This window comes from Rhopilema esculentum, chromosome 17 (genome assembly GCF_057945365.1).
Source record: "Rhopilema esculentum isolate cy_ngs chromosome 17, ASM5794536v1, whole genome shotgun sequence".
Lineage (NCBI taxonomy): Eukaryota > Metazoa > Cnidaria > Scyphozoa > Rhizostomeae > Rhizostomatidae > Rhopilema > Rhopilema esculentum.
In genome coordinates this window covers 6,883,659-6,897,185 of record NC_142831.1, presented here as the reverse complement: position 1 = coordinate 6,897,185, position 13,527 = coordinate 6,883,659, and the positions used below count along the sequence as shown (strand labels likewise).

At 37.4% G+C, this 13,527-nt stretch overlaps 1 protein-coding gene across 5 annotated transcripts in view; it reads left to right on the top strand.

Annotated features, from left to right (window-relative positions):
• Positions 1-203: 203 nt before the first annotated feature.
• Positions 204-13,527, top strand: part of LOC135682733 (zinc finger MIZ domain-containing protein 1) — a 49,370-nt gene continuing 36,046 nt past the window's right edge. For 3 of the 5 annotated variants that reach the window (XM_089113416.1, XM_089113415.1, XM_089113420.1), the window contains exons 1-2: positions 204-378; positions 12,345-12,406. The gene's annotated coding sequence lies outside the window, so the exon portion shown is untranslated. Of the gene's footprint in view, positions 379-12,323; positions 12,407-13,527 lie in introns of all 5 variants that reach the window. The other 2 variants (XM_089113418.1, XM_089113419.1) reach the window with 2 other exon arrangements.

Sequence of the window (13,527 nt, the reverse complement as noted above, 5' to 3'; positions counted from 1 at the left end):
AAACAAATTTGTTAGCTCAAGAGGTAGGCGGTCATAGAACGGGGCGGGCCAAAGGGCCGCCTGTTTTGATATTGTACGGGGGTTCTTCACAAATTATCATTTGATTGACATTTATTGTCTTTATTGACGCTTATTGTTTTCAATTGAATCTGTCTGATTGGTTTATTGTCTAATTTAGCCAATCAGCGGCGTGATCCCGCGTGTCCCTGTTTTGCATTCGAAAAAGCATGATCGAACAACAGCGGTGTTAGAGGTTATTATCCCAAATGTCTGGAAAAAGCGTTTCTGTTTAACATACAATCAGCTTAAAATCCGTAACAAAATACAAACTGATATCTCGAGATTTCCAATTCTGATATCATCGCCGTTTATCAAAAGGTATGTAGAACTTTGTATCTGCCTCTTTTAATTTTACAAATTGAAAGTCGTAAAGAAATAGCTTATTCATGTCTCGGTGCCTCCTTTCAGAATTTATTCTCAACTGCGGGGGAAAATTACGATGAATGATTTCGGAACAAAAACAGGCTGTCATTTTAAAGCATGTACATAATATTGAACGATACAAGCTCTTATGATTGATCCCAGTTTCTTTGTTTTTTGTTTTGTTTTCGAATTCCAGTTTGTCTTTTCCATACAAGAATTCATGTCAGGGGTAGCGATTTGTCTGATGGCGTTGTTACAACCATTTCCTGTGAAATTCAACACGCAAAGCAACACCATTTTAACTGGTTTTAACTCCAACCTACAACGTTCGCGTATTGTTAACAGAACTAGAACCAAATTTTGCTCTGCTATGTTGTTTTAGTGATGATTCTGTTTATGGGATTACGGTTTACAACTTTTTTGAATAGCTCACTGACATGTTGATTGACCTCTTAACTTTGAGCCGCAATGATAATGAAATATTTGATTTAGAGAGAGCGACGACAAATTCAGGTTATCGTATCATTGTTGTAAACAATCCTGTCTATACCCACCTTTACCAAAGTCTTTTATTCATGTTTCCCATCAATGTTAATTTAGGCCGCTCCACAACCTTGAAATATTGTACAAAGTTTGTGAATTTATTTTACTCAGTCCGTCATACTTGATCGTCATCGGTCGCCAAACAAAATTTTCTAAAAGAGTAATTCGATAAAAGTTGAGTTATTTATGTTTAATGTTGTAAATTGAAAAGCGAGATGGCATAGAAAACAATAATGATAATGTCTGCGATGGACGTGAAATGCGGTGAGCCAGAAAATCAGCATTTATCACCATGAAGTAAACAAAGTGTGTGTGATTGAGTGAGTAGCGAAGGAAATTGTTTTGGCTTTACGAGTAAGCAAAAAAATTCACTAACTTGTTTATGAAAAATATACGAAATTAAATCTTTATTGGAAATTTTCGTTCCACTTTGTTAGATAATTTAATGTTCGCTTGAAAACTTTTTGGAATCAGGTCATTGTCTCAAGTAGTGTTTTTGCTCTCAACAAGCTCTACTTCATTGATTATCAATTTAATGTTTTTGCTACTCTGGTAACTAACGGTGCCACCATTTACTTGTAAATTAAATTAGAATATGTCTTGTGCTTTCCAAGTTTCTTGCCACTGTATTCATTTTTGTGAGTTTCACAAATTTCCATAATTTTTTAGCAAATCTAGAAGGTACTAGAGAAATGTTTAGATGTTGAGTTTGTGCAGCTTATAACTTCACCTTAGTTGGTTCCACAGCCTCTAATGCCAAGCAGCTTTGTTAATTCAAATTCATCAATAAGTAATAGGATGGGATAACAAGATTTAGCAGCAAAGCTCTGCCCAGAATGTGAAATCTAAATTCAGTTTTGAATATTTGAATTATGCACCTGCTACCAGTAAATACCACTGAATTGTCTTTCTATACTGACCAGATATCTACATTCTCTTATAGAATGAGTTGATCTTTGATGGGGACTTGTTTTTGTGGCTTGTCAGAAAACTGAGAAGTCTTTGCAGTTCTTGTTATCGTTGTTTCAAGGATTAGTCTGAAGTGTATTTATGGGAGAAAAAATTATGTTGTTAAGAGGCACTTACAGTACTTAAAAACAAATTTAAATCAAAACTTACTAAATCTCATATATGGTAGTTACATCTTCCCATATATTAAATTTGTAAGCAAGCTAAAAGCTGTATCATCTCTTATCTTGGAGCAGATATCACCATGCAGATCAGTGTAATTTTTCAAGTCATTAAGGAAATGTGATTATGATCAGGCTCAAAAGAGGAAGTGATAATCCCAAGGTTGATTGACAGCTTTTGTCCACAGATATGATTTCAAATGACAATAGCAACTAACCAGTCTTAATCCTTCAACTTGGATGTATCTACTCATGTTCTGTGGAGACAGTGGTAAGGGTAGTTAGACAGTGACAGAGTTAAAAACCTGTCTGATCTCCCATTTTCTAGGCCTAGAGTGATTTGTAAAAGCCTCACCTCCCAATTTCTTTAAAATGCAAAGATGCTAAAATCTTAAAACAAAAATCTTAGAATTTCACCTTTGTACAAAACCTAGGGTACAAAAAAACTGAGATTATAAGAAGTTTGCTTAACTGTTTTTCTCTTAGACAAAGGGAACTCTTCAAGGTAGAATTATCCACTCCACATCCTATGGCAGTGCCAGCCACTAGGCTCTGGGGGACAAAACAAAAAAATTTAGGCCACACCCCTTTTAGCACCAGAAAATGCCCTTTTACCAATTTTACCTGAAGGGAACACCCATGACTAATATTTGGCTATGTAAAGGTATATAGGATTATATCACTAAAAGTATGTTACCAAAATATTACCACTTACCTAACACTTTCTTATCAAATTAAGATGAAATACAAAATTGATTCTGCCGAGCCAAATCCAGCCCAGCAGTATAGTTTTAGTGGCAATCGGACCAATAGGGCTGGTACACAGATATGAACAAGGGGAGACACTTGTTCAAATATTGGGGGGTAAGCCTATTGTTTTAATAAGATGATGTCACATTTCCCATTGTTTTAGGACAAAATACTATTGTCCTTTAAAGTATTGGGAAGGAGGTTGCCCCCCCCCCAAGTTTCTGCCACTGGATACGAACCCACTTTCACATTGGCTCAACCCCTCTGAATTATCTGACTTGCCTGTATACCTAACATAGTACACCTAACACAGTACCAATGGCCAGAGACAAAATTTGTTGTCCATCCCTAGCTAATCTTTTCTTTGACAAAATTTGCCAGTGTCTCCTTCTTTAAATTTATTGTGTAGAAAATAATTCCTTCTCTTTAAAGATATTGCCAAACTTCAAAGAAGTTAATTGTATGAAGTGTATATTATGCCTTAAACAGCCAATACAGACTGTAACCAGACAAGCTAGACATCCGAGTATTGCAACACTGTTACAAATGCTACCACTGGTGTGGTCAGAAGTTTTTCTGTAGGTATCCTGTTAATGAGCTACCTGCTGTCAAAAGATAAGTTTTTACAAGTTTGAAGAAATTTTGTCAGAGATGTGGCACTACAGTCAGGATTCATATGAAATTCTTTTATAGTAACAAATAATTGCAAATGGTTGATGTCAAGTCACTTTTTATGAAAAGGTTGCTTTGGTCTCCCTTGCCCCTCTTATCAAAGCATTGTCATTTAAGTTGTACCAGTACTTTCATTTTTATTAAGCCAAGAGTGGTGTAAAATGTATTCAAGATTAGGTGATGATGGCAAACAAAATCACAGTGGCAATGCTGATGGTGATCACCATGATTATTATTATGAGCATAGATATGCTTGTTAGTTTGTTGCTATTTTTTGATTTGCATCCTTCATATTGACCCATTGCCTCTCAGTTGCTTCTCCCCAAAGTGCTAGCGTAAAACTTCTTGCGCAGTGTCCTCACCGTTGCCAAGGAAGTCCACATCTTAAAATTCAACTGCAAGCAAACACGTAGTTTTCCCTTCATTGCTGCAAAATGTTGCCTAGTTTTACTGCGGTTGTAGATTGTAGATCGCCCCTGGGAAGGAAAACTGTATTAATGTTACTGTTTGTCGTTTGCAAAGCTTCATCAACCCCTAAAGCGTTTGTGGCTATTTTTGAAATCAAAGTTGAGCGACCCTTCTTAGTCAGACACCAGGTTTGGTTACATTTTTGGTTGATGTTTGTTGAGGGTACAATGCAGTGTCTTTTTGTGGTTGCTGGCTTTGTGACAACGCTGTCAGTTTATTCTTCCTTCCGAATTTTTACTTTGGTCCAATTCCAGAATAGCTAGCATGACACCTGATTCCTTTGAAAATTATTATGAAAAAGCCCTATTGTTAGTTACAAGATTTATTGCCATTTTTTTGCTGGAAGCGTGCTGTGGACCAATATGATGTAGTCAAAGCAACTAGTTTTCCTTGACGAAAGATTTGCGTAGACAAATCCTCTTCAATGAGTACCTTTGAACTATCAATGTCCAAAGGTGCAAGGATGTGAATCTTCCATATTTTTACGTTTTTGCTAATAAGCCTCCTCTCGTTACGTTTTCACAAAAATTTGCTATTACATTTTTCGTCCGGCAACATCTATACTATTGCTTTTTGTTCGAGGAGTAAGTCAATTTGAAATTCGCAAGAGTTAGATGCAGCAAAGATGAAGATGGTCGGAATATTTGGCTGCTGTAAAGCTGTGAAGTTGCCATCAAGAACTGTAGCAGTGTGACCTGTCCGTGTTTACTATCCTAGAATGATTGATAACTTTAACTGGCTATCGCCCTTTTAATTCCCGTAAAACCATCTGATTTTGAGACAGACTGTCATTAAGTTGAGTATTAGCCTTTTCAAAGAACAAAGTCTACCACAAAAAGGTAAATTTTACGAACAGTGGCTTTATTTCTGGTTGTATCAAGGCATAAAGTTAATTTATTCGACACTATCGATAAGTAACATACATCTTTAATTGTACCCGGTTCTTGATGCTACGATCAGTGGGTTTGCCTACGGCCTCCATGCATACCACGGGCAGCTTTTAGGCCATCGGGACAATGACACCCCGAGATTAACTCCAGTGGACTGGCTTCTCATTCGAAAATTAACAGGATGCAGAGTATTATGGTCGGATAAGAGTACTTTTTAGAAAAATACTCCAAAATTTCATAGGATTAAGGTTTGTCTTTCGACCTTAAAGATGAGGCTTTGTTAGTATTCGTGAATCTCATTTCCGGCTATGAATCCGTGAAATCTTCATACTGTTAAAGATGACTTTGTCAAGTAGAATATTGTGGGTATTTTTAAGGTAGCCTGCTTCAGAATGCTTGTGATATGATAATTTACGAGTTGCGAGTTGCCGGTTGCAAGTTGGCAGTTGCGAGTTGCCGGTTGCGAGTTGCCAATTGCGAGTTGCTAGTAGAAATTTGACAAAAAGTCAAATTATAGAGAATCTAAGCATAAATGGACATTTGATGAAAACAGCCATGCAAAGACAATGGCCTGTGACATGTGCCACACCATATTTGGGTAATCTTATCAAGGTCAACAGGAAGCACTGATATATGATTGTGATTGGCTAGAATTTGACAGCAAGTGGCTTGAGCCATACTTGAATTTTGGAACAAAATGTGAATGAGGAGCAGGATGTCAATCACTTTGCAAATGAAAAGTCCCTCAGACAACTTCAAATTAATTCATTTACTTTTGCTCTGATGAAGCCATCACTGATTTGTGTGTTTGTTGTTGTTTATTCTCGTCGCGTTGCAGTGTTGCTTATATACTACTATTTCAAATTAATTGCCATGTTGAGTTTTTACAAAGAGTTGAATGGAAAATGATGGCACTTATTTCACTCAAAATGAGAAATCTTGGGATCAAGATTTTCTTTGAATCTGGTTTCTCAGATGGTAATCATTGCTTGAAATGACAATACAGCATCTCAGAGGATAGTTAAGCCTTTCAACTAAACTGTGATACAAAGCATTTGATTTCAGAGAGTTGGTTATGATCTAGTTGTGAAATTTTTGCATACCAAGCAACACATCTGCAAGCTTTGGAACCTACATGCAGTGGTATAGGTACAACCTGGGAGCACCGAGGGCAGATGCCCCCACGATTTTACAATTAAGAAGTACCCTTTTTGTTTCAAGAAGCTTTAAATTTGAGCTTAGCATAATGGCAGAGTGCCCTCGTGAAGTGTGGGGCCTCCACAAGTTGGATGCCTCCTACTATTGCCCTGACTCCATTATAATTCATGCTTCTAAACTAAGACAAGAAATTAAGAAAATTTCAGTATTATAATGCATAGTTTTCATCTTGAATCAAGATACTTTTTATGGCAAAATGTGTACCTTTTTGGCCCTGTCGACCCAACCCATTTAATATATTTGATAAAATATCTAGTCATTACTTTCATTGTTGAAAATTACAACTTTACATTTGGTAATCTCTAAAATGAGCTGCTTCAGTGATTGATGTTAAGCCAAAAAGTGTCACTAGAGAATAGCTACAAATGTTGTGACAACAGAAGCACATTTCGTATGAGTACTCACTTCAGGCAAAATACGTCAATCTCAGAAGTAGCTTCCTGTGGAAAAAATATAACATATATGTACCAGATGTCCGAAAATGATGTGTATGCTCAGCCTTTCCTGGATCATATACTGTAATGATCAGTCATAATAATCAGTTTGTAGCACAAAAATCAACTCAAATGTTAACTCATCTCACTAGCATCTGCTAAGTACAGTTACAGTGCAGGCTAGTCTGCTATAGGATTTGTTTCTTGACTTGCTTTGAAAGGTTCTATATAATTTTGCCAAGTGCTTTTTAAGAACAAATGGCACCAAAAGCGGTTTTAAACCAGATACCTAATTGCAACACTCTTTATTTGTTTTAAATCACCTATATTAACTTGTTGTAGTGCAAACTATGAATATATGGTCTTTCAAGTAATCTGTTTTGAACAGTATAGAAATTCTGCATTACTCTCAGCTGTAGAGCAATTTATATTGTTTTTCTTTTCTTTAGTAAAATCTTTTCATTCAAAGGTACACATGGGGGGACCATTATGGAAACAAGATCACACTGACCTTTTAATGCCATCCCTGCCATTTAAAACTGGGGGAAGTTTTCAAATTGCATTTTTTAAATTTTATATTTGTAATAGATTGTACACTTGGCATTACACTTTTTTCCTAATTCTTTGATATAATAACTGTTATACTTTGGGTAAAAAGAATGAACTGACATGATGAAAAACCAACTCGCGACTGACAACTCAAAACTCGCAACTCGCAGCTCGCAGCTGACAACTCGCAACTGACACTTCGCAACTCGCAAAATATAATCCCTCAAAATGCTTAGAACAACAATATGCAAACGGTTTCAAAATGTCCAATTACATTTTCGTCTTTAACAGTCTTGATTTCCCTGTGTTTTCCTAAAATGTCGTGTACTTCTTTCTTTGGCTCCTTCGTAGTGCACCACATCTGTATCAAGCCGTAATCTGGTTGTTTCAGATTTAGTTTTCATTTGGCTTCGACACGTCTGGAATCAAATTTGGCAGCGACCCTATTCCGAACCCGTCCACTGTTTGCCCCTGTGGCAAATCGTGTGGTTTTGGCAAACTGTCTCTACAATAGAGACTGAACAACATTTGTAGCGACTTTCAGAGCTTCTTGGCACCTATCCAAAGACTATTGGCTAGATGCTCTATAACATGACTCTACAATTTTTATTTTTCTTTATATAATATATAATCTACTTTTTGCGTAACGTTTTATCAAACATGCCACTCTTGGTTGATCTAAGTTGATACATGTAGACCTGTCTCATTTTCGAGGTATATTTTCTCCCTTGAAACAAGAAGCGAAGTGGAGGGGAAGCTTATTCTGTCTCCCGGGCTGTTTGAAAGGGGACTCACATTGTACAAGGTGTAAATTGAATCCGTGATAGTGCCATTCCATTGAATCCAACTTGGTGGTTGATATTTGTTACAGACCATTTGTCTCCCCGCATCAGCTGATTTATACTGTGTAACAATTTGTTCCAGGACCTTGATCACTGAACAAACTTCATCCTGCTTTTTCAGCAAAGAAAGAGGACCAGAGTTTCAGTCAGGAAAAACCAATGGTCAGTTTTTGTAATTAAGTTAAACGATGGATTCAACTTGCAACTTGGATTAACAATCTAGTAAGAGAGGGTAGTATACAGGTCAAAAAGTCAGTGCATCCGAAAAGGATAGTCCTTTCTTTTAACTCCACGTCATGCATGTCAGCGTGTTGGTTGGCTGAATAAGCGAATCTTCGGTCGCACAGGGGCTGGGACCGCTCTATTCGGACCCAGATTAGAATTTTAAATTCGAAAATCGGATGTCTATGTAAATTCGCTATGTCTGTTGTGTTCTTTTCTCCTGGCACTCCTTTGCGAAGTCTGAACGTTATGGAAAAACGATCGCATAAATTCGCCTATTTTCGGAACATTCTTTGGCCCAGGTTGCACAACCAACCCGGAATCTGCAAGGGAATTTCGTGCGAAGAAGGGTTCATTCGCTAATGAACCTTGTAATCGGTTGATTAGAAAACAAGCGGCGGTCGTATTTGTTGTGGTCGCGGCCTAGTTGATCCGAATTGTTCAGAAATCATGCAAAAGTTGAAAACAAAAACACTGTTTTCATCACAATGATTAGTTTGCTTTATCCTTTAAACTTGAATTCAGATGTCTAAACGCGTACGGTTTCTACCGGTTGCCAGAGGACCCTCGTTTCCGGAGATACCTATCCTAAGCGTATGGCTGTTTCTTAACTTATAAACTTTCAATTTCGTTAGTATAAAAAGAACATGCTTTTCTTTTCTTATCGCAATAAGAACGCACGCCTAATATCGTGATCCCCAGGGGTAGACATCCATACTTGAGTTATAGAACAAAAATTTGCATTGATATTCAAATTCCGATGTATTTCTTGTGCATTTGAAAAGAATCCTTCATCATGTGGGTCTAAAAGCTTGGAACCCACATCCCTACCCCCACTTGGGAACTCTCTACGCTGCAAAAATTTAAAAATCACCTCAAAGTACATTTGAGAATCTAAATTTTACTAAAATACGACTTTCTGGAAGATCGGCTGCACCCTTTTTATCAAATTGCATTCATATATTTTTCGTATGCTTTTATATTTTAAGTTTTTGCTGAGGGAAATTTTCGTGTATAAACAATATATAATGATAATAATTGAAGCTAATTGGATACGTTTTCGGAAGTATGCATTTGATCAGGTTGTGATTCTTTTGCTTGCTAGCAGCAAGCCAGCCGCAAAGGCGACCAGGCTACAATCTTGGAACTCTGTTTTTCGTAAGAGTGTTATTAAATCATTTTCATGGAAGCTTGTAAACTGGCCAACCCGCATGTTTTTTCAGAGGCTAACCATCAGTGTCTGAGCGGTTTTCATTGACCACAGTTGTCCCTAACCATGTTTATTGTGCCTCGTTCTGAAGCCCTATACAAATAGACGAGTTACTATTTCTAGAGCGTCTTTAAGAACACAGCATGAATGGAAGAGTTTCGATGAATCTATAAAAGTAATGAGAGTGATGGTGCAAATTGAGCTTGTGGGTCATGTCATTTGCAAGGAACAGACAAAGGTAAAAACAAGGACAAAGAAACCCAAAGAGATTGCCTGCATGTGAATTTCGAAATGGCAGAAGAATTTTGCAAACCAACTAAATTGGATTGCAATAATTACAGTATTTTGTTTTTCCTGTTACATAGGCCTCAATAACAGATCATTCACTCTGCTAGCAGCTTAGATAGCAACAGAGGGAAGTCCTTCCTTTTCAATGTCGTGCCGTCTTTTCTATCTACGGGTCATCATCCGTGTAAAAGGTCTCGTCCCTTTTTCAGATCGGAAATCATGTTGCAACTCGCATCTTTCTGCTCATAGTACAAAGAAACCTTAAAGTCTGGATCGAATTAGGATAGGGTATCTGGTAACGAAAGCGAGGGGCATTTCACTTCAAAAAATCCCGTACATCCTATCTGAAAATCCAAAAATAAATCTGAAAATCCTTTAGAAATCCGGAAATCCCTGCAAATCTTCTTGAGATCCTAAATCTACTCAAAAGTTCCATTAGTTACGACTTTTTTACCAAATCTTGGCAGAAGTTTGGGAGGTGAATAATCAGCTAAATAGTGCGAAAACTTCAGCAATGCTCAATAAATACAAAAAAAACGTAGAAGTATAAAGAGAGGGTGCTAACATTGAGGTTGCTGCGCTGGAGCTTTTTTGGTTGCCATAACTGCCATCAGCACATGCTTAGTACGTTCAGTATCCTGAGATCAATCATAGAGATGGAGCAAAAATGATAGAGCTACAATATTGTTTTGGGAGGAAAAGGGTGATTGGAAATTACAAGGGGGACCTAAAGTAGTAAATTGAAAAAAATTCATTTTGTCTGGACAATTTTTTCCCTGATATGGCAAGTCTTCCATCATTCTGTAATTTTGTCTCTGTTCTCTGTTCGCAACATTGCAATCCTTAGGTAAAATTCTAATCTTTCATTTGCCATATATAACCCATTTTTATATATTTAACCGTTTTAGCTTTTCTCGGGTATTTCATGGTGTTCTTTTAGGTTATGCAGTTAAAATTTAAAAAAATTCTAGAAATATGAAATTTATGACGTCTCACGTCACGACGTCAAATCTCTTTATGACGTCATACTTGAGAACTTTTCTAGACGTTGTACTGTGTTCAGTAGTAAGGCATCACCGCTTTGATATCGTTCAGTTAAAAAGATTAACGATTAGTTTACGATACATTTACACATTTTTAATGGTATTTAAGAATGTTTAACGTCCATGAAGAATCCCTGGAAAGTTAAAAAAACCAAGAAATCCAGAAATCCTTATCAAATCTGTTCGAATATCCGAAAATCCTTATAGGGATTTTTGGGATTTTAGACATCCCAAAAATCTCATACGCTATTTCAGGTAGTGAAATGCCCCTGGAATGAAAGGTTTCAAGTTTTGCTCTTGTATATTATCATGGAGACAACAAAAGTATGTGGAAATGTAGGCATTTTCAAAGTTACAAGCGGAAAGGGTATAATTGAGGATGACATCATATTGGAGATGGTGTAGAGTTGAAAAAATAGGGTCGGATATCGCGGTACACCGCCAAGCTGGCATGCCAGGGATGCTCGGTGCATTCCTACTTGTAAATGCAAGTTCGAAAACACGTGGCTTCAGTGCATGCTCCGTCGCATCATGTTCAATAGAGAAGGTCGGGCATATGTTGGCTCCTTTGACATTGGATATTGATTTGGTTGAGCGTTTCTTTGTGGTTTTCTGAATATTGAGCCTTCAATTGGATTAGCTACAAGCTCATCTTTTGCTTTAGGCGGTTCTTTCCCAGAAACTTTTAAGTTTTGGAATCATTTTGCAACGGTAAACAGGCTGACTTTAGATCGCACTCTGCCCTAAAAAGACTCTGAATTGAAGAATTGAATTGAAGAAATGCGGTAATGGAATTGGCAAAGAAAGTGATTCAGGGAGAGGCAGAGATGCCGACTAGTTTCAAAATTTAAACAGTTTTGTTTGCAAAAAAATACTTCGAATTTATTTTTTTCTCTTCTTGTATTATACCTCTTTCTTACGGATTAACGCTCAATTGACATGTCAGTTGTTCGAGTTTGCAATGCATGATTTTGGAGAGGCTTGCTTAGTCTGCAAACATTTAGAAGTTCAAGGGGCGCTACGTAGTGGAAGGAGGTGCACCTATGCAATATAGGACTTTGTACAAAAGAAGGTTCCTGTAAAGAAAAAATCTGGTGTTTTTGAGGGTAGTTACCACCCGTTCCGACACCCACACCCCTCTTTGGCCTGTAACCAGACAGCCAGGCAACACCATTAGCCCTGGACTTGGTTGATCTACAATGAAACAGTGACTAACCCCTAACCTTTATTTGCCATCTAGACACGGCCACATTCGTTTTGAGAATTATGTTTGGTTTCTGGTTAGAGGAGTCTAGCAAACATCCGCAATCCACTGACAGGGATGAGCAGATTTTGGAAAACCGAGCGATGATCTATAATATACAAGTTACGATTTGTAATATCTTTAAATCATCGCCAGGGCTCAACCGCTTGAAAGAGTATGGTGAGCGATAAATTCTTTAGATGAAGCAATTGACACCTAGATCTTTCGGTGAACACATCTCAAGATTGTAACAAGATTTGGATCAAATTCCTGTGCTTAGATATGGTCGAGGAGGTGCAGATGTATTGTTTTAATTGTTATACATTGAAACATTTCTTTATATGGTTAGAATATTTTGGATGTCATTCTATGATAACCAATCATATCAACCATCGTAGATTTCTGTTTTTGTCTTGCAGAAATTTTTGGACTAGAAAAGGAAAAGACACCCGACCTTTGGTTTAGAGTGTGAAAATAAGAGGTAGCTATTGTCTTTGCGTTACTTTGCAACTGATGTTAAGTAATTGCGTTTAGAATGATGTTCTGATTTTAGACATTTTTAGCAAATCGTTGTTCAGCTGACAAATTTTTCGTGATTAGCTTTCTTCCCGTTATTTCCAAAAAGCTGATTGTGGTGGGCCAATAATGTACATAAGATTTTGTAAAAACAACAACGGCATAAACAGAACCGCTTTCATGTTCTTAAGACCCATGTTTATAAGACTTGTGTTCATATTGCTCATGGGGGGCGTTGTTCAAGGTGGAGCACTTCAAGAATGAAGGGAAGATTCAGGTTTTTGACACGCCCTTTTCGATTTTGGAAAAGGCAGTTCAAGAATTAAGAGTTATTGACGGTTAGTTCATGAAATGTTCTTTGGCAGTAAGTGAACCTCGATTGCATTTAGAAGGCTTTCAGGAGCCTAGCAACATTCACACCATTCCTTGTGCCTGCACTGCGCTGCGCGATGGATATCGAGCCGCATCGTCAAGACATAACATCTCCTTTGGCTTGGGAGAAAAACAGACAATCCAAGGAGACGAAATATTTGCAGTTCATAAATTAGTGTAACTTAAAATATGCTGCTACTAGGACAAGCTCTTATCCAAAAAACCAATCCAGTTAACATTTATTTTGGCTCATTTTCATTTGTTCTTTGTCGATATCGATTACATTTTGAGTTCCATCGTGTTACGCAGTTATCTGCTATGGCAACCATTTTTATATGCTTTTGGTTGATGGGACGAAACAACATTGGAATCTTTTGTTACAAATGTCTGGCCTGCTTTTTGTTGTGGATTCTTGATGATGATTTTCTGGTCGTTGGGAACCGCTTTTATGCACGTTTTATCGAAGCACCTGAACGTTCTAGAATTTCTTTTGAAGAAAATTTCATTCTCGTGTTTCATTATTGAGTTAACTAAAGCTGAAAAATACTTCTGAAGATATATTGAGATGGAAATGATTCTGCGCAGTATGAGGGGCAAGTCACTCTGCAAATAGCGTTCGAGATGCCCACGAAAACAAATGGATTTTTATGGATTTCAGTGATTTCCAGGGATTTCTCAGAGATTAATAGCTTAACCAATAGGATTCTCTCCAAA